Raw genomic sequence first — 22,203 nt, forward strand, 5'->3', positions numbered from 1 at the left:
GCAGACATGGCCTCGGAACACATGAGACCGAAAGGTCGATCATGAATCATATAGATGATATGATTAGCATAGGGATGCTTACTACTGAAACTATACTCAACTCACGTGATAATCGGACTTGAGCTAGTGTAAGTGGGTCATGAACCACTCAAATGACTAGAGAGATGTACTTTTTGAGTGGGAATTTAGCAAGTAAATTGATTAAGTTAAACTCTAATTATCTTGAACATAGTCTAAGTCCACTTTGCATATATTTGTGTTGTAGATCATGGCTCACGCGACAGTCACCCTGAATTTTAATACGTTCCTAGAGAAAGCTAAGTTGAAAGATGATGGAAGCAACTTTGTAGACTGGGCTCGTAATCTTAAGCTAATCTTACAAGCTGGGAAGAAGGATTATGTCCTTCATGCTGCGCTAGGAGATGAACCACCCGCTACGGCTGACCAGGATGTTAAGAACGCTTGGTTAACACGTAAGGAGGACTACTCAGTAGTTCAATGTGCAGTCTTGTATGGCTTAGAACCAGGACTTCAACGTCGCTTTGAGCGTCATGGAGCATATGAGATGTTCCAGGAGTTGAAGTTTATCTTTCAGAAGAACGCCCGGATCGAGAGGTATGAGACCTCCGATAAATTCTATGCTTGCAAGATGGAGGAGAATTCGTCTGTCACTGAACATGTGCTCAAAATGTCTGGGTACTCAAATCGTCTAGCTGAGCTGGGGATTGAACTCCCGCAAGAGGCTATCACTGATAGAATCCTTCAATCACTGCCACCAAGCTATAAGGGCTTTGTGTTGAACTACAACATGCAAGGGATGAACAAGTCACCCAGCGAGTTGTTTGCGATGCTGAAAGTCGCAGAGTCTGAACTCCGTAAAGAGCATCAAGTGTTGATGGTCAATAAGACCACTAGTTTCAAGAGAAACGACAAAGGCAAGAAGGGTAATTCAAAGAAGAGCGGCAAGCCTGTTGCCAATCCGACGAAGAAACCCAAAGCTGGACCTAAGCCTGAAACAGAGTTCTACTATTGCAAGGGTATGGGTCAGTGGAAGCGCAACTGCCCCAACTATCTGGCTGATAAGAAGGCGGCCAAAGAAAAATCGGGTATATTTGATATACATGTTATTGATGTGTACTTAATCGGCTCTCGTAGTAGTGCCTGGGTATTCGATACCGGTTCTGTTGCTCATATTTGCAACTCGAAACAGGAACTGCGGAATAGACGAAGGCTGGCGAAAGATGAAGTGACGATGCGCGTAGGAAATGGTTCCAAGGTTGATGCAATCGCCGTCGGCACAGTTTCACTTCAGTTACCATCAGGATTAGTTATGAACTTGAATAATTGTTATTTAGTGCCTGCGTTGAGCATGAACATTATATCTGGATCTTGTTTATTGCGAGACGGTTACTCTTTTAAGTCAGAGAATAATGGTTGTTCTATTTCTATGAGTAACATCTTTTATGGTCATGCACCCAATGTGAGAGGATTGTTCATATTGAACCTTGATAGGGATACACATATACATAACATTGAGACCAAAAGAGTTAGAGTTAACAATGATAGCGCCATATTTTTGTGGCACTGCCGCTTAGATCATATTAGTGTAAAACGCATGAAGAAACTCCATGCCGATGGACTTTTGGAGTCACTTGACTTTGATTCACTTGACAGGTGCGAACCATGCCTCATGGGCAAGATGACTAAAACTCCGTTCTCCGGAACAATGGAGCGTGCCAGTGACTTGTTGGAAATCATATATACCGATGTCTGCGGTCCGATGAGCGTAGAGGCACGCGACGGATATCGTTATTTTCTCACCTTCACTGACGATTTGAGTAGATATGGTTATGTCTACTTAATGAAGCACAAGTCTGAAACATTTGAAAAGTTCAATCAATTTCAGAGTGAAGTTGAAAATCATCGTAACAAGAAGATTAAGTTCCTACGGTCTGATCGTGGGGGTGAATATCTGAGTTTCGAGTTTGGTGCTCACTTAAGACAATGTGGAATTGTTTCACAGTTGACACCGCCTGGAACACCACTAACTTGGAACACCACAGCGTAATGGTGTGTCCGAACGTCGTAATCGTACTTTATTAGAGATGGTGCGATCTATGATGTCTCTTACCGATTTGCCGTTATCGTTTTGGGGTTATGCATTAGACACAGCTGCATTCACTTTAAATAGGGCACCATCAAAATCCGTTGAGACAACACCATACGAACTGTGGTATGGGAAAAGGCCAAAAGTTGTCGTTTCTTAAAGTTTGGGGATGTGATGCTTATGTCAAAAAGCTTCAGCCTAAAAAGCTGGAACCCAAAGCGGAAAGGTGCATCTTCATAGGTTACCCAAAAGAGACAGTTGGGTACACCTTCTATCTCAAATCCGAGGGCAAAGTGTTTGTTGCTAAAAACGGAGCTTTTCTCGAGAAGGAGTTTCTCTCGAGAGAATTGAGTGGGAGGAAGATAGAACTTGATGAGGTTGTCGAACCTCTCATCCCTCTAGATGGTGGCGCAGGGCAAGGGGAAACCTCTGTCGTTGCGACGCCAGTTGAGGAGGAAGTTAATGATGATGATCATGAAACTCCGGTTCAAGTTCCTGTCGAACCACGCAGGTCGACGAGACCACGTGCTGCTCCAGAGTGGTACGGTAATCCCGTTTTGTCAATCATGTTGTTAGACAACAATGAACCTGCAAATTATGAAGAAGCAATGGTGGGCCCAGATTCCAACAAATGGCTAGAGGCCATGAAGTCCGAGATAGGATCCATGTATGAGAACAAAGTGTGGACTTTGGAAGTACTACCTGAGGGCCGCAAGGCTATTCAGAACAAATGGATCTTTAAGAAGAAGACAGACCCTGACGGCAATGTGACCGTTTATAAAGCTCGACTTGTGGCAAAGGGTTTTTCACAAGTTCAAGGAGTTGACTACGATGAGACATTCTCACCCGTAGCGATGCTTAAGTCCGTCAGAATCATGTTAGCAATAGCTGCATTTTTCGATTATGAAATCTGGCAGATGGATGTCAAAACGGCGTTCCTTAACCGTTTCCTTAAGGAAGAGTTGTATATGATGCAACCCGAAGGTTTTGTCGATCCTAAGAATTCTAACAAGGTGTGCAAGCTCCAGCGATCCATTTATGGACTGGTGCAAGCATCTCGGAGTTGGAACAAACGCTTTGATGAGGTGATCAAAGCATTTGGGTTTATACAAGTGGTTGGAGAATCTTGTATTTACAAGAAAGTGAGTGCGAGCTCTGTGGCGTTTCTAATATTATATGTGGATGACATATTGCTGATTGGAAACAACGTCGAGTTTTTGGAAAGCATAAAGGATTACTTGAATAAAAGTTTCTCTATGAAGGACCTAGGAGAAGCTCCTTACGTTCTAGGCATTAAGATCTACAGGGATAGATCAAAACGCCTGATAGGACTTTCACAAAGCACATACCTTGATAAAGTTTTGAAGATGTTCAAAATGGAACAGTCCAAGAAAGGATTCTTGCCAGTTTTACAAGATACGAGATTGAGTAAGACTCAGTGCCCAGCAACTGATGAGGATAGAGAGCATATGAGCACCGTCCCCTATGCTTCAGCCATAGGTTCATCATGTATGCAATGTTGTGCACTAGACCGGACGTTAGCCTGGCCATAAGTATGGCAGGCAGGTTCCAGAGTAATCCAGGAGTGGATCACTAGACGGCGGTCAAGAATATCCTGAAGTACCTGAAAAGGACTAAGGAGATGTTTCTCGTGTATGGAGGTGACGAAGAGCTCGCCGTAAAGGGTTACGTCGATGCAAGCTTTGACACAGATCCAAACGACTCTAAGTCGCAAACCGGATACATATTTATTCTTAATGGGGGTGCGGTAAGCTGGTGCAGTTCCAAGCAAAGCGTCGTAGCAGATTCTGTTGGAATTATGCCCTAGAGGCAATAATAAATATAGTTATTATTATAATTCCTGTATCAAGATAATCGTTTATTATCCATGCCATAATTGTATTGAATGGAGACTCATTTACATGTGTGGATACATAGACAAAACACCGTCCCTAGCAAGCCTCTAGTTGGCTAGCCAGTTGATCAAAGATAGTCGGTGTCTTCTGATTATGAACAAGGTGTTGTTGCTTGATAACTGGATCACGTCATTAGGAGAATCACGTGATGGACTAGACCCAAACTAATAGACATAGCATGTTGATCGTGTCATTTTGTTGCTACTGTTTTCTGCGTGTCAAGTATTTATTCCTATGACCATGAGATCATATAACTCACTGACACCGGAGGAATGCTTTGTGTGTATCAAACGTCGCAACGTAACTGGGTGACTATAAAGATGCTCTACAGGTATCTCCGAAGGTGTTTTGAGTTAGTATGGATCAAGACTGGGATTTGTCACTCCGTGTGAACGGAGAGGTATCTCGGGGCCCACTCGGTAATACAACATCACACACAAGCCTTGCAAGCAATGTAACTTAGTGTAAGTTGCGGGATCTTGTATTTCGGAACGAGTAAAGAGACTTGCCGGTAAACAAGATTGAAATAGGTATACGGATACTGACGATCGAATCTCGGGCAAGTAACATACCGAAGGACAAAGGGAATGACATACGAGATTATATGAATCCTTGGCACTAAGGTTCAAACGATAAGATCTTCATAGAATATGTAGGATCCAATATGGGCATCCAGGTCTCGCTATTGGATATTGACCGAGGAGTCTCTCGGGTCATGTCTACATAGTTCTCGAACCCGCAGGGTCTGCATGTTGGAAATATGCCCTAGAGGCAATAATAAATTAGTTATTATTATATTTCTTAGTTCATGATAATCGTTTATTATCCATGCTATAATTGTATTGATTGGAAACACAATACTTGTGTGGATACATAGACAAAACACTGTCCCTAGTAAGCCTCTAGTTGACTAGCTCGTTGTTCAAAAGATGGTCAAAGTTTCCTGGCCATAGGCAAGTGTTGTCACTTGATAACGGGATCACATCATTAGGAGAATCATGTGATGGACTAGACCCAAACTAATAGACATAGCATGTTGATCGTGTCATTTTGTTGCTACTGTTTTCTGCGTGTCAAGTATTTATTCCTATGACCATGAGATCATATAACTCACTGACACCGGAGGAATGCTTTGTGTGTATCAAACGTCGCAACGTAACTGGGTGACTATAAAGATGCTCTACAGGTATCTCCGAAGGTGTTAGTTGAGTTAGTATGGATCAAGACTGGGATTTGTCACTCCGTGTGACGGAGAGGTATCTCGGGGCCCACTCGGTAATACAACATCACACACAAGCCTTGCAAGCAATGTAACTTAGTGTAAGTTGCTGGATCTTGTATTACGGAACGAGTAAAGAGACTTGCCGGTAAACGAGATTGAAATAGGTATGCGGATACTGACGATCGAATCTCGGGCAAGTAACATACCGAAGGACAAAGGGAATGACATACGGGATTATACGAATCCTTGGCACTGAGGTTCAAACGATAAGATCTTCGTAGAATATGTAGGATCCAATATGGGCATCCAGGTCCCGCTATTGGATATTAACCGAGGAGTCTCTCGGGTCATGTCTACATAGTTCTCGAACCCGCAGGGTCTGCACACTTAAGGTTCGACGTTGTTTTATGCGTATTTGAGTTATATGGTTGGTTACCGAATGTTGTTCGGAGTCCCGGATGAGATCACGGACGTCACGAGGGTTTCCGGAATGGTCCGGAAACGAAGATTGATATATAGGATGACCTCATTTGGTTACCGGAAGGTTTTCGTGCATTACCGGAAAAGTTTCGGGCTCATCGGTAGTGTACCGGGAGTGCCGGGAGGGGTGCCGGGGACCATCGGGAGGGGTGTCACGCCCCAAGGGGTCTCATGGGCTATGGGAAGAGATAAACCAGCCCCTAGTGGGCTGGAATAAGTTCCCACTAAGGCCCATAAGGTTTGAGAAGGAAAAAACACAAGGTGGAAAGAGTTTCCAAGTGGGAAGGTGGAATCCTACTCCAAGTAGGATTGGAGTAGGACTCCTCCACCTCCAATTTCGGCCAAACCTTGAGGGTTTGAGGCTGCCTCTTCCCTCCCCCTCCCTCCTATATATACTAAGGTATTAGGGCTGATTTGAGACAACTTTTGCCACGGCAGCCCGACCACATACCTCCACGGTTTTACCTCTAGATCGCGTTTCTGCGGAGCTCGGGCGGAGCCCTGCTGAGATTAGATCACCACCAACCTCCGGAGCGCCGTCACGCTGCCGGAGAACTCATCTACCTATCCGTCTCTCTTGCTGGATCAAGAAGGCCGAGATCATCGTCGAGCTGTACGTGTGCGGAACGCGGAGGTGCCGTCCGTTCGGTACTAGATCGTGGGACTGTTCGCGGGATAGTTCGCGGGGCGGATCGAGGGACGTGAGGACGTTCCACTACATCAACCGCGTTCACTAACGCTTCTGCTGTACGGTCTACAAGGGTACGTAGATCACACATCCCCTCTCGTAGATGGACATCACCATGATAGGTCTTCGTGCGCGTAGGAAATTTTTTGTTTCCCATGCGACTTTCCCCAACAGTGGTATCAGAGCTAGGTTCATGCGTAGATGTCTTCTCGAGTAGAACACAAAAGTTTTTGTGGGCGGTGATGTGCGTTTTGCTGCCCTCCTTAGTCTTTTCTTGATTCCGCGGTATTGTTGGATTGAAGCGGCTTGGACCGACATTACTCGTACGCTTACGAGAGACTGGTTTCATCGCTACGAGTAACCCCGTTGCTCAAAGATGACTGGCAAGTGTCGGTTTCTCCAACTTTAGTTGAATCGGATTTGACCGAGGAGGTCGTTGGATGAGGTTAAATAGCAACTCATATATCTCCGTTGTGGTGTTTGCGTAAGTAAGATGCGATCCTACTAGATACCCATGGTCACCACGTAAAACATGCAACAACAAAATTAGAGGACGTCTAACTTGTTTTTGCAGGGTATGCTTGTGATGTGATATGGCCAACGATGTGATGTGATATATTGGATGTATGAGATGATCATGTTGTAATAGAAATATCGACTTGCACGTCGATGGTACGGCAACCGGCAGGAGCCATAGGGTTGTCTTTATAACTAACGTTTGTGCTTGCAGATGCGTTTACTATTTTGCTAGGATGTAGCTTTAGTAGTAATAGCATGAGTAGCACGACAACCCCGATGGCGACACGTTGATGGAGATCATGATGATGGAGATCACGGTGTGACGCCGGTGACAAGAAGATCGTGCCGGTGCTTTGGTGATGGAGATCAAGAAGCACGTGATGATGGCCATATCATGTCACTTATGAATTGCATGTGATGTTAGTCCTTTTATGCACCTTATTTTGCTTAGAACGACGGTAGCATTATGAGGTGATCTCTCACTAAAATTTCAAGACGAAATTGTGTTCTCCCCGACTGTGCACCGTTGCTACAGTTTGTCGTTTCGAGACACCACGTGATGATCGGGTGTGATAGACTCAACGTTCACATACAACGGGTGCAAAACAGTTGCGCACGCGGAACACTCGGGTTAAGCTTGACGAGCCTAGCATGTGCAGACATGGCCTCGGAACACATGAGACCGAAAGGTCGAGCATGAATCGTATAGTTGATATGATTAGCATAGAGATGCTTACCACTGAAACTATTCTCGACTCACGTGATGATCGGACTTGAGATAGTGGATTTGGATCATGTACCACTCAAATGACTAGAGATATGTACTTTTTGAGTGGGAGTTCTTAAGTAATATGATTAATTGAACTAATTGTCATGAACATAGTCTAATGGTCTTTGTGAATTACGATGTAGCTTGCACTATAGCTCTACTGTTTTTACATGTTCCTAGAGAAAATTTAGTTGAAAATTGATAGTAGCAAAACTTTGCAGACTGGGTCTGTAAAACCGAGGATTGTCCTCGTTGCTGCGCAGAAGGATTATGTCCTTAATGCACCACTCGGTGTGCTGCATCTCGAGCGTCGTCTGTGGATGCTATGAACATCCGACATACACGTTTCTGATGACTACATGATAGTTCAGTGCAAAATACTTAATGGCTTAGAAGCAAGGCGCCGAAAACGTTGTAAAACGTCACGGAACATAAGTGATGTTCCGAAGAGATGAAATTGTGATTTCATGCTTGTGCCCTTGTTAAGAGGTACGAGACCTCCAAACAAGATTCTTTGTCCACAAAGTAAAGGAGAAAAGCTCAATGGTTGAGCATGTGCTCAGATTGTCTGAGTACGACAATCGCTTGAATCAAGTGGGAGTTAATCTTCCAGATGAGATAGTGATGGTTCTCCAAAGTCACTGCCACCAAGCTATGAGAGCTTCGTGATGAACTATAACATATCAAGGATAGATACTATGATCTTTTGAGTGATTCACGATGTTTGACACTGCGAAAGTAGAAATCAAGAAGGAGCATCAATAGTTGATGGTTAGTAAAACCACTAAGTTTCAAGAAAGGCAAGGGCTAGAAGGGATGCTTCGTGAAACGGCAAAACAGTTGCTACAATAATGAAGAGACCCAAGATTAAACCCAAAACCCGAGACTAAGTGCTTCTGTAATAAGGGGAACAGTCACTGAGGCGGAGCAACTCTAGATACTTGGTGGATAAGAAGGCTGGCAAAAGTCAAGAGAAGTATATTTGATATACATAATGTTGATGTGTACTTTACTAGTACTCCTAGTAGCACGAGGGTATTGGATACCGGTTCGGTTGCTAAGTGATTAGTAACGCGAAATGAAAGCTACGGCATAAACGGAGACTAGAGAAAGACGAGGTGACGATACGTGTTGGAAGTGTTTCCAAGGTTGATATAATCAAACGTCGCACGCTCCCTCTACCATCGGGATTGGTGTTGAACCTAAATAATTGTTATTTTGTGTTTGCGTTAAGCGTGAACATGATTGGATCGTGTTTATTGCAATACGATTATTCATTCAAAGAGAATAATGGTTACTCTATTTGCCTGAATGATCACCTTCAATGGTTTATTGAATCTCGATTGTAGTGTTACACATTGGTGCCAAAAGATACGAGTTAATAATGATAGTACCACTTACTTGTGGAACTGCCGCTTGAGTCATGTTAGTATAAATTGCATGAAGAGGCTCCATGCTGATGGATCTTTGTACTCACCTGATTTCGAATCACTAGTGACATGCAAATCATACCACGTGAGCAAGGCCTTGTTTTCATTGAGATGAAATAAGATAGTAACTTGTTGGAAGTGATACATTTTGATGTATGCAGTCCAATGGGTGCTGAGGCACGCAGTGGATATCATTATGTTCTTACTTCACTGACGATTTGAGTAGATACTAGAGTATTTACTTAATGAATCACAAGTCTGAAATATTGAAAGGTTCAATTCTGTTTCAGAGTGAAGTTCGTGGTAACAAGAGGATAAACTGTCTACGATATGATCATAGAAATGAATATCTGAGTTACGAGTTTTGGTACGCAGTTAAGACAATGTGGAAGTTGTTTCGCAGTTCATGCCACCTGGAACATCATAGTGTGATGATGTGTCTGAACATCATAGCCATGCACTATTTGGTATGATGCATACTATGATGTCTCTTATCGAATTACCACTATCGTTTATGGGTTATGCATTAGAGACAACCGCACTCACTTTAAATAGGGCACCGCATATTTCCGTTGAGATGACACAGTATAGACTGAGGTTTAGAGAAATCTAAACTGTCGTTTCTTGAAAGTTTGGGGTTTCGACACTTATGTGAAAAAGTTTCAGTCTGATAAGCTTGAACCCAAAGCGGATAAATGCATCTTCATAGGATATCCAAAACAGTTGGGTACATCTCCTATCTCAGATCCAAAAGCAAAGTGTTTGTTTTTAGAAACGGATCCTTTCTCGTGGAAAGGTTTCTCTCGAAAGAATTGAGTGGGAGGGTAGTAGAACTTGATGAGGTTATTGAACCATCACTTCAACCAGTGTGTAGCAGGGCGCAGGAAGTTGTTCATTTGGCGCCTACACCAATTGAAGTGGAAGCTGATGATGATGATCATTGAGCTTCGAATCAAGTTACTACAAATCTCGTAGGTCGACAAGGTCGCGTACTGCTGCAGAGTGGTACGGTAACCCTGTCTTGGAGGTCATGTTGTTGAGCAACAGTGAACCTACGAGTTATGGAGAAAGCGATGGTGGGCCCGGATTCCGACAAATGGCTGGAAGCCATGAAATCCGAGAGAGGATCCATGTATGAAACCAAAGTGTAGACTTTGGAAGAATTACTTGATGGTCATAGGACTATTGAGTAAAGATGGATCTTTAAAAGAAGACAGACGATGATAGGTGATAAGTCACTATTAAGAAAAGCTCGACTTGTCGCAAAAATGTTTTCGACAAAATCAAACAGTTGACTATGATGAGACTTTCTCACTCGTAGCGATGCTAAAGGTCTGTTAGAATTATGTTAGTTGTTGATGCATTATTTATGAAATATTGCACGTAGGATGTCAAAACATTGTTTCCTCGACGGTTTCCTTGAGCAAACATTGTATGTGATACAACCAGAAGGTTTTGTCGATCCTAAAGATACTAGCAAGTATGCAAGCTCCAGTGATCCTTCAATGGACTGGTGCAAGCATCTCGGAGTTGGAATATACACTTTGATGAGATGATCAAGGATTTTGGGTTTGTACAAGGTTTATGAGAAACTTGTATTTCCAAAGAAGTGAGTGGGAGCACTATAGAATTTCTGATAGGTATATGTGGTTGACATATTGTGGATCAGAAGTAATGTAGAATTTCTGTAAAGCATACAAGGTTGTTTTGAAAGAAGTTTTCAAAGGAGTACCTGGATTACGCTACTTGAACGTTGAGCATCAAAGATCTATGGAGATAGATCGAAAAGCGCTTAATGGAAGTTTTCAACAAGATGCATGCCTTGACAAGTTTTTGAAAGGAGTTCAAAATAGATCAGCAAAGAAGGAGTTCTTGGTTGCGTTGTGAGGTGTGAATTTGAGTAAGACTCAAAACCCGACCCCGGCAGAATAAAGAGAATAGACGAAGGTCGTCTTCTATGCCTTAGCTGTAGAATCTAAAGTATGCCATGCTGTGTACCGCACCTGATGTGTGCCTTGACTCAAAGTATGTTGAGAGGTACAGAGAGTGATCCATGATTGAATCACTAGCAGCGGTCAAAATTTATCCTTAGTAACTAATGGACTAAGGAATTTTTCTTGATTATGGAGGTGGTTGAAGAGTTCGTCGTAAAGGGTTACGTCGATGTAAGCTTTGACACTAATCCGAATAACTATGAGTAGTGAAACGGATTCGTATAGTAGAGTAGATATTTGGAGCATTTCCGAATAGCATGTAGTAGCAGCATCTATAAAATGACATAAAGATTTGTAAAGAACGCACGGATCTGAAAGTTTCAGAACCGTTGACTAAAACCTCTCTCACGAGCAAGACGTGATCAGACCCCATAACTATATGGGTGTTGGATTCGTTGGAATCACATGGTGATGTGAACTAGATTATTGACTCTAGTGCAAGTGGGAGACTGTTGGAAATATGCCCTAGAGGCAATAATAAATTAGTTATTATTATATTTCTTAGTTCATGATAATCGTTTATTATCCATGCTATAATTGTATTGATTGGAAACACAATACTTGTGTGGATACATAGACAAAACACTGTCCCTAGTAAGCCTCTAGTTGACTAGCTCGTTGTTCAAAAGATGGTCAAAGTTTCCTGGCCATAGGCAAGTGTTGTCACTTGATAACGGGATCACATCATTAGGAGAATCATGTGATGGACTAGACCCAAACTAATAGACATAGCATGTTGATCGTGTCATTTTGTTGCTACTGTTTTCTGCGTGTCAAGTATTTATTCCTATGACCATGAGATCATATAACTCACTGACACCGGAGGAATGCTTTGTGTGTATCAAACGTCGCAACGTAACTGGGTGACTATAAAGATGCTCTACAGGTATCTCCGAAGGTGTTAGTTGAGTTAGTATGGATCAAGACTGGGATTTGTCACTCCGTGTGACGGAGAGGTATCTCGGGGCCCACTCGGTAATACAACATCACACACAAGCCTTGCAAGCAATGTAACTTAGTGTAAGTTGCTGGATCTTGTATTACGGAACGAGTAAAGAGACTTGCCGGTAAACGAGATTGAAATAGGTATGCGGATACTGACGATCGAATCTCGGGCAAGTAACATACCGAAGGACAAAGGGAATGACATACGGGATTATACGAATCCTTGGCACTGAGGTTCAAACGATAAGATCTTCGTAGAATATGTAGGATCCAATATGGGCATCCAGGTCCCGCTATTGGATATTGACCGAGGAGTCTCTCGGGTCATGTCTACATAGTTCTCGAACCCGCAGGGTCTGCACACTTAAGGTTCGACGTTGTTTTATGCGTATTTGAGTTATATGGTTGGTTACCGAATGTTGTTCGGAGTCCCGGATGTGATCACGGACGTCACGAGGGTTTCCGGAATGGTCCGGAAACGAAGATTGATATATAGGATGACCTCATTTGGTTACCGGAAGGTTTTCGTGCATTACCGGAAAAGTTTCGGGCTCATCGGTAGTGTACCGGGAGTGCCGGGAGGGGTGCCGGGGACCATCGGGAGGGGTGTCACGCCCCAAGGGGTCTCATGGGCTATGGGAAGAGATAAACCAGCCCCTAGTGGGCTGGAATAAGTTCCCACTAAGGCCCATAAGGTTTGAGAAGGAAAAAACACAAGGTGGAAAGAGTTTCCAAGTGGGAAGGTGGAATCCTACTCCAAGTAGGATTGGAGTAGGACTCCTCCACCTCCAATTTCGGCCAAACCTTTAGGTTTTGAGGCTGCCTCCTCCCCTCCCTCCCACCTATATATACGGAGGTTTTAGGGCTGATTTGAGACGACTTTTCCACGGCAGCCCGACCACATACCTCCACGGTTTTTCCTCTAGATCGCGTTTCTGCAGAGCTCGGGCGGAGCCCTGCTGAGACAAGGTCATCACCAACCTCCGGAGCGCCGTCACGCTGCCGGAGAACTCTTCTACCTCTCCGTCTCTCTTGCTGGATCAAGAAGGCCGAGATCATCGTCGAGCTGTACGTGTGCTGAACGCGGAGGTGCTGTCCGTTCGGTACTAGATCGTGGGACTGATCGCGGGATTGTTCGCGGGGCGGATCGAGGGACGTGAGGACGTTCCACTACATCAACCGCGTTCACTAACGCTTCTGCTGTACGATCTACAAGGGTACGTAGATCACTCATCCCCTCTCGTAGATGGACATCACCATGATAGGTCTTCGTGCGCGTAGGAAATTTTGTTTCCCATGCGACGTTCCCCAACACTGCACACTTAAGGTTCGACGTTGTTTTATGCGTAATTGAGTTATATGGTTGGTTACCGAATGTTGTTCGAAGTCCCGGATGTGATCACGGACGTCATGAGGGTTTCCGGAATGGTCCGGAAACGAAGATTGATATATAGGATGACCTCATTTGATTACCGGAAGGTTTTTCGGAGTTACCGGGAATGTACCGGGAATGACGAATGGGTTCCGGGAGTTCACCGGGGGGGGGGGGCAACCCACCCCGGGGAAGCCCATAGGCCTTGAGGGTGGCACACCAGCCCTTAGTGGGCTGGTGGGACAGCCCAAAAGGGCCCTATGCGCCTAGGAAAAAAAATCAAAGAGAAAAAAAAAGAGGAGGTGGGAAGGGAAGGAAGGACTCCCACCCACCAAACCAAGTCCAACTCGGTTTGGGGGGGGGGGGAGTCCTCCCCCCTTGGACTCGGCCGACCCCCTTGGGGCTCCTTGAGCCCCAAGGCAAGGTCCCCTCCCTCCCACCTATATATACGGAGGTTTTAGGGCTGATTTGAGACGACTTTTCCACGGCAGCCCGACCACATACCTCCACGGTTTTTCCTGTAGATCGCCTTTCTGCGGAGCTCGGGCGGAGCCCTGCTGAGACAAGGTCATCACCAACCTCCGGAGCGCCGTCACGCTGCCGGAGAACTCTTCTACCTCTCCGTCTCTCTTGCTGGATCAAGAAGGCCGAGATCATCGTCGGGCTGTACGTGTGCTGAACGCGGAGGTGACGTCCGTTCGGTACTAGATCGTGGGACTGATCGTGGGATTGTTCGCGGGGCGGATCGAGGGACGTGAGGACGTTCCACTACATCAACCGTGTTCACTAACGCTTCTGCTGTACGGTCTACAAGGGTACGTAGATCACTCATCCCCTCTCGTAGATGGACATCACCATGATAGGTCTTCGTGCGCGTAGGAAATTTTTTGTTTCCCATCGACGTTCCTCTACAGTGGCATCATGAGCTAGGTTCATGCGTAGATCTCTTCTCGAGTAGAACACAAAAGTTTTTGTGGGCGGTGATGTGCGTTTTGCTTCCCTCCTTAGTCTTTTCTTGATTCCGCGGTATTGTTGGATTGAAGCGGCTTGGACCGACATTACTCGTACGCTTACGAGAGACTGGTTTCATCGCTACGAGTAACCTCGTTGCTCAAAGATGACTGGCAAGTGTCGGTTTCTCCAACTTTAGTTGAATCGGATTTGACCGAGGAGGTCCTTGGATGAGGTTAAATAGCAACTCATATATCTCTGTTGTGGTGTTTGCGTAAGTAAGATGCGATCCTACTAGATACCCATGGTCACCACGTAAAACATGCAACAACAAAATTAGAGGACGTCTAACTTGTTTTTGCAGGGTATGCTTGTGATGTGATATGGCCAATGATGTGATGTGATATATTGGATCTATGAGATGATCATGTTGTAATAGAAATATCGACTTGCACGTCGATGGTATGGCAACCGGCAGGAGCCATAGGGTTGTCTTTATACTAACGTGTGTGCTTGCAGATGCGTTTACTATTTTGCTAGGATGTAGTTTTAGTAGTAATAGCATGAGTAGCACGACAACCCCGGTGGCAACACGTTGATGGAGATCATGGTGTGGCGCCGGTGACAAGAAGATCGTGCCGGTGCTTTGGTGATGGAGATCAAGAAGCACGTGATGATGGTCATATCATGTCACTTATGAATTGCATGTGATGTTAATCCTTTTATGCACCTTATTTTGCTTAGAACGACGGTAGCATTATGAGGTGATCTCTCACTTAAATTTCAAGACGAAATTGTGTTCTCCCCGACTGTACACCGTTGCTACAGTTCGTCGTTTCGAGACACCACGTGATGATCGGGTGTGATAGACTCAACGTTCACATACAACGGGTGCAAAACAGTTGCGCACGCGGAACACTCGGGTTAAGCTTGACGAGCCTAGCATGTGCAGACATGGCCTCGGAACACATGAGACCGAAAGGTCGATCATGAATCATATAGATGATTTGATTAGCATAGGGATGCTTACCACTGAAACTATACTCAACTCACGTGATGATAGGACTTGAGCTAGTGTAAGTGGATCATGAACCACTCAAATGACTAGAGAGATGTACTTTCTGAGTGGGAGTTTAGCGAATAATTTGAATAAGTTAAAACTCTAAATTATCTTGAACATAGTCTAAGTCCACTTTGAATATATTTGTGGTGTAGATCATGGCTCACGCGACAGTCATCCTGAATTTTAGTACGTTCCTAGAGAAAGCTAAGTTGAAAGATGATGGAAGCAACTTTGTAGACTGGGCTCGTAATCTTAAGCTAATCTTACAAGCTGGGAAGAAGGATTATGTCCTTAATGCTGCGCTAGGAGATGAACCACCCGCTACGGCTAATCAGGATGTTAAGAACGCTTGGTTAGCACGTAAGGAGGACTACTCAGTAGTTCAATGTGCAGTCTTGTATGGCTTAGAACCGGGACTTCAACGTCGCTTTGAGCGTCATGGAGCATTTGAGATGTTCCAGGAGTTGAAGTTTATCTTTCAGAAGAACGCCCGGATCGAGAGGTATGAGACCTCCGATAAATTCTATGCTTGCAAGATGGAGGAGAACTCGTCTGTTAGTGAACATGTGCTCAAAATGTCTGGGTACCCAAACCGTCTAGCTGAGCTGGGGATTGAACTCCCGCAAGAGGCTATCACTGACAGAATCCTTCAATCACTTCCGCCAAGCTATAAAGGCTTTGTGTTGAACTACAACATGCAAGGGATGAACAAGTCACTCGGCGAGTTGTTTGCGATGCTGAAAGTCGCAGAGTCTGAACTCCGTAAAGAACATCAAGTGTTGATGGTGAATAAGACCACTAGTTTCAAGAGAAACGACAAAGGCAAGAAGGGTAATTCAAAGAAGAGCGGCAAGCCTGTTGCCAATCCGACGAAGAAACCCAAAGCTGGACCTAAGCCTGAAACGGAGTGTTACTATTGCAAGGGTATGGGTCACTGGAAGCGCAATTGCCCCAAGTATCTGGCAGATAAGAAGGCGGCCAAAGAAAAATCAGGTATATTTGATATACATGTTATTGATGTGTACTTAACCGGCTCTCGTAGTAGTGCCTGGGTATTCGATACCGGTTCTGTTGCTCATATTTGCAACTCGAAACAGGAACTACGGAATAGACGAAGGCTCGCGAAAGATGAAGTGACGATGCGCGTAGGAAATGGTTCCAAGGTTGATGCAATCGCCGTCGGCACAGTTTCACTTCAGTTACCATCAGGATTAGTGATGAACTTAAATCATTGTTATTTAGTGCCTGCGTTGAGCATGAACATTATATCTGGATCTTGTTTATTGCGAGACGGTTACTCTTTTAAGTCAGAGAATAATGGTTGTTCTATTTCTATGAGTAACATTTTTTATGGTCATGCACCTAATGTGAGAGGATTGTTCATATTGAATCTTGATAGCGATACACATATACATAACATTGAGACCAAAAGAGTTAGAGTTAACAATGATAGCGCCATATTTTTGTGGCACTGCCGCTTAGGTCATATTGGTGTAAAGCGCATGAAGAAACTCCATGCTGATGGACTTTTGGAGTCACTTGACTTTGATTCACTTGACACGTGCGAACCATGCCTCATGGGCAAGATGACTAAGACTCCGTTCTCCGGAACAATGGAGCGTGCAAGTGACTTGTTGGAAATCATACATACCGATGTGTGTGGTCCGATGAGCGTGGAGGCACGCGGCGGATATCGTTATTTTCTCACCTTCACTAACGATTTGAGTAGATATGGTCATGTCTACTTGATGAAGCACAAGTCTGAAACATTTGAAAAGTTCAAGCAATTTCAGAGTGAAGTTGAAAATCATCGTAACAAGAAGATCAAGTTCCTACGGTCTGATCGTGGGGGTGAATATCTGAGTTTCGAGTTTGGTGCTCAGTTAAGACAATATGGAATTGTTTCACAGTTGACACCGCCTGGAACACCACAGCGTAATGGTGTGTCCGAACGTCGTAATCGTACTTCCTTAGAGATCGTGCGATCTATGATGTCTCTTACCGATTTGCCGTTATCATTTTGGGGTTATGCCTTAGAAACAACTGCATTCACTTTAAATAGGGCACCATCAAAATCCGTTGAGACGACACCATATGAACTGTGGTATGGCAAAAGGCCAAAGTTGTCGTTTCTTAAAGTTTGGGGATGTGATGCTTATGTCAAAAAGCTTCAGCCTGAAAAGCTGGAACCCAAAGCGGAAAGGTGCGTCTTCATAGCTTACCCAAAAGAGACAGTTGGGTACACCTTCTATCTCAAATCCGAGGGCAAAGTGTTTGTTGCTAAAAACAGAGCTTTTCTCGAGAGAATTGAGTGGGAGGAAGATAGAACTTGACGAGGTTGTCGAACCTCTCATCCCTCTGGATGGTGGCGCAGGGCAGGGGGAAACCTCTGTCGTTGCAAGGCCGGTTGAGGAGGAAGTTAATGATGATGATCATGAAACTCCGGTTCAAGTTTCTGTCGAACCACGCAGGTCGACGAGACCACGTGCTGCTCGAGAGTGGTATGGTAATCCCGTCTTATCAATCATGTTGTTGGACAACAATGAACCTGCAAATTATGAAGAAGCAATGGTGGGCCCAGATTCCAACAAATGGCTAGAAGCCATGAAGTCCGAGATAGGATCCATGTATGAGAACAAAGTATGGACTTTGGAGGTACTACCTGAGGGCCGCAAGGCTATTCAGAACAAATGGATCTTTAAGAGGAAGACGGACGCTGACGGCAATGTGACCGTTTATAAAGCTCGACTTGTGGCAAAGGGTTTTTCACAAGTTCAAGGAGTTGACTACGATGAGACTTTCTCACCCGTAGCGATGCTTAAGTCCGTCAGAATCATGTTAGCAATAGCTGCATTTTTCGATTATGAAATTTGGCAGATGGATGTCAAAACGGCGTTCCTTAACGGTTTCCTTAAGGAAGAATTGTATATGATGCAACCCGAAGGTTTTGTCGATCCTAAGAATGCTAACAAGGTGTGCAGGCTCCAACGATCCATTTATGGACTGGTGCAAGCATCTCGGAGTTGGAACAAACGCTTTGATGAGGTGATCAAAGCATTTGGGTTTATACAAGTGGTTGGAGAATCTTGTATTTACAAGAAAGTGAGTGGGAGCTCTGTGGTGTTTCTAATATTATATGTGGATGACATATTACTCATTGGAAACAACGTAGAGTTTTTAGAGAGCATAAAAGATTACTTGAATAAAAGTTTCTCTATGAAGGACCTAGGAGAAGCTGCTTACATTCTAGGCATTAAGATCTATAGGGATAGATCGAAACGCCTGATAGGACTTTCACAAAGCACATACCTTGATAGAGTTTTGAAGAGGTTCAAAATGGAACAGTCCAAGAAAGGGTTCTTGCCAGTTCTACAAGGTATGATGTCTCTCGTGTATGGAGGTGACGAAGAGCTCGCCGTAAAAGGTTACGTCGATGCAAGCTTTGACACAGATCCGGACGACTCTAAGTCACAAACCGGATACGTATTTATTCTTAATGGGGGTGCAGTAAGCTGGTGCAGTTCCAAGCAAAGCGTCGTAGCAGATTCTACATGTGAAGCGGAGTACATGGCTGCCTCGGAGGCGGCTAAGGAGGGTGTCTGGATGAAGCAGTTCATGACGGATCTTGGAGTGGTGCCAAGCGCACTGAATCCAATAACCTTGTTCTGTGACAACACTGGTGCCATTGCCTTAGCAAAGGAACCACGGTTTCACAAGAAGACCAGACACATCAAAACGACGCTTCAACCTCATCCGCGACTACGTCGAGGGAGAGGACGTGAATATATGCAAAGTGCACACGGATCTGAATGTAGCGGACCCGCTGACTAAACCTCTTCCACGGCCAAAGCATGATCAACACCAGAACTGTATGGGTGTTAGATTTATTACAATGTAATTCACATGGTGATGTGAGGGCTAGATTATTGACTCTAGTGCAAGTGGGAGACTGTTGGAATTATGCCCTAGAGGCAATAATAAATATAGTTATTATTATAATTCCTGTATCAAGATAATCGTTTATTAGCCATGCTATAATTGTATTGAATGGAGACTCATTTACATGTGTGGATACATAGACAAAACACCGTCCCTAGCAAGCCTCTAGTTGGCTAGCCAGTTGATCAAAGATAGTCAGTGTCTTCTGATTATGAACAAGGTGTTGTTGCTAGATAACTGGATCACGTCATTAGGAGAATCACGTGATGGACTAGACCCAAACTAATAGACGTAGCATGTTGATCGTGTCATTTTGTTGCTACTGTTTTCTGCGTGTCAAGTATTTATTCCTATGACCATGAGATCATATAACTCACTGACACCGGAGGAATGCTTTGTCTGTATCAAACGTCGCAACGTAATTGGGTGACTATAAAGATGCTCTACAGGTATCTCCGAAGGTGTTAGTTGAGTTAGTATGGATCAAGACTGGAATTTGTCACTCCGTGTGAACGGAGAGGTATCTCGGGGCCCACTCGGTAATACAACATCACACACAAGCCTTGCAAGCAATGTAACTTAGTGTAAGTTGCGGGATCTTGTATTACGGAACGAGTAAAGAGACTTGCCGGTAAACGAGATTGAAATAGGTATACGGATACTGACGATCGAATCTCGGGCAAGTAACATACCGAAGGACAAAGGGAATGACATACGGGATTATATGAATCCTTGGCACTAAGGTTCAAACGATAAGATCTTCGTAGAATATGTAGGATCCAATATGGGCATCCAGGTCCCGCTATTGGATATTGACCGAGGAGTCTCTCGGGTCATGTCTACATAGTTCTCGAACCCGCAGGGTCTGCACACTTAAGGTTCGACATTGTTTTATGCGTATTTGAGTTATATAGTTGGTTACCGAATGTTGTTTGGAGTCCCGGATGTGATCACGGACGTCACGAGGGTTTCCGGAATGGTCCGGAAATGAAGATTGATATATAGGATGACCTCGTTTGATTACCGGAAGGTTTTTCGGAGTTACCGGAAATGACGAATGGGTTCCGAGAGTTCACCGGGGGGGAAACCCACCCCGGGGAAGCCCATAGGCCTTGAGGGTGGCACACCAGCCCTTAGTGGGCTGGTGGGACAGCCCAAAAGGGCTCTATGCGCCAAGAAGAGAAAATCAAGAGAAAAGAAAAAAAAAGAGGAGGTGGGAAGGAAGGGGGACTCCCTCCCACCAAACCAAGTCCAACTCGGTTTGGGGGGGGGGGAGTCCTCCCCCCTTGGACTCGGCCGACCCCCTTGGGGCTCCTTGAGCCCCAAGGCAAGGTCCCCCCCCCTCCCACCTATATATACGGAGGTTTTAGGGCTGATTTGAGACGACTTTTCCACGGCAGCCCGACCACATACCTCCACGGTTTTTCCTCTAGATCGCGTTTCTGCGGAGCTCGGGCGGAGCCCTGCTGAGACAAGGTCATCACCAACCTCCGGAGCGCCGTCACGCTGCCGGAGAACTCTTCTACCTCTCCGTCTTTCTTGCTGGATCAAGAAGGCCGAGATCATCGTCGAGCTGTACGTGTGCTGAACGCGGAGGTGCCGTCCGTTCGGTACTAGATCGTGGGACTGATCGTGGGATTGTTCGCGGGGCGGATCGAGGGACGTGAGGACGTTCCACTACATCAACCGTGTTCACTAACGCTTCTGTTGTACGGTCTACAAGGGTACGTAGATCACTCATCCCCTCTCGTAGATGGACATCACCATGATAGGTCTTCGTGCGCGTAGGAAATTTTTTGTTTCCCATGCGACGTTCCCCATCAGATTCTACATGTGAAGCGGAGTACATGGCTGCCTCAGAGGCAGCTAAGGAGGGTGTCTGGATGAAGCAGTTCATGACGGATCTTGGAGTGGTGCCAAGCACACTAAATCCAATAACCTTGTTCTGTGAGAACACGGGTGCCATTGCCCTAGCAAAGGAACCATGGTTTCACAAGAAGACCAGACACATCAAACGACGCTTCAACCTCATCCGCGACTACGTCGAAGGGGAGGACGTAAATATATGCAAAGTGCACACGGATCTGAATGTAGCAGACCCGCTGACTAAACCTCTTCCACGGGCAAAGCATGATCAACACCAGAATTGTATGGGTGTTAGATTTATTACAATGTAATTCGCATGATGATGTGAGGGCTAGATTGTTGACTCTAGTGCAAGTGGGAGACTGTTGGAATTATGCCCTAGAGGCAATAATAAATATAGTTATTATTACAATTCCTGTATCAAGATAATCGTTTATTATCCATGCTATAATTGTATTGAATGAAGACTTATATACATGTGTGGATACATAGACAAAACACTGTCCCTAGCAAGCCTCTAGTTGGCTAGCCAGTTGATCAAAGATAGTCAGGGTCTTCTGATTATGAACAAGGTGTTGTTGCTTGATAATTGGATCACGTCATTAGGGGAATCACGTGATGGACTCCCAAACTAATAGACGTAGCATGTTTATCGTGTCATTTTGTTGCTACTGTTTTCTGCGTGTCAAGTATTTGTTCCTATGACCATGAGATCATATAAACTCACTGACACCGGAGGAATGCTTTGTGTGTATCAAACGTCGCAGCGTAACTGGGTGACTATAAAGATGCTCTACAGGTATCTTCGAAGGTGTTCGTTGAGTTAGTATGGATCGAGACTGGGATTTGTCACTCCGTGTGACGGAGAGGTATCTCGGGGCCCACTCGGTAATACAACATCACACACAAGCCTTGCAAGAAATGTGACATAGTGTAAGTTGC

This window comes from Hordeum vulgare, chromosome 6H, assembly GCF_904849725.1.
Source record: "Hordeum vulgare subsp. vulgare chromosome 6H, MorexV3_pseudomolecules_assembly, whole genome shotgun sequence".
Classification (NCBI taxonomy): domain Eukaryota; kingdom Viridiplantae; phylum Streptophyta; class Magnoliopsida; order Poales; family Poaceae; genus Hordeum; species Hordeum vulgare.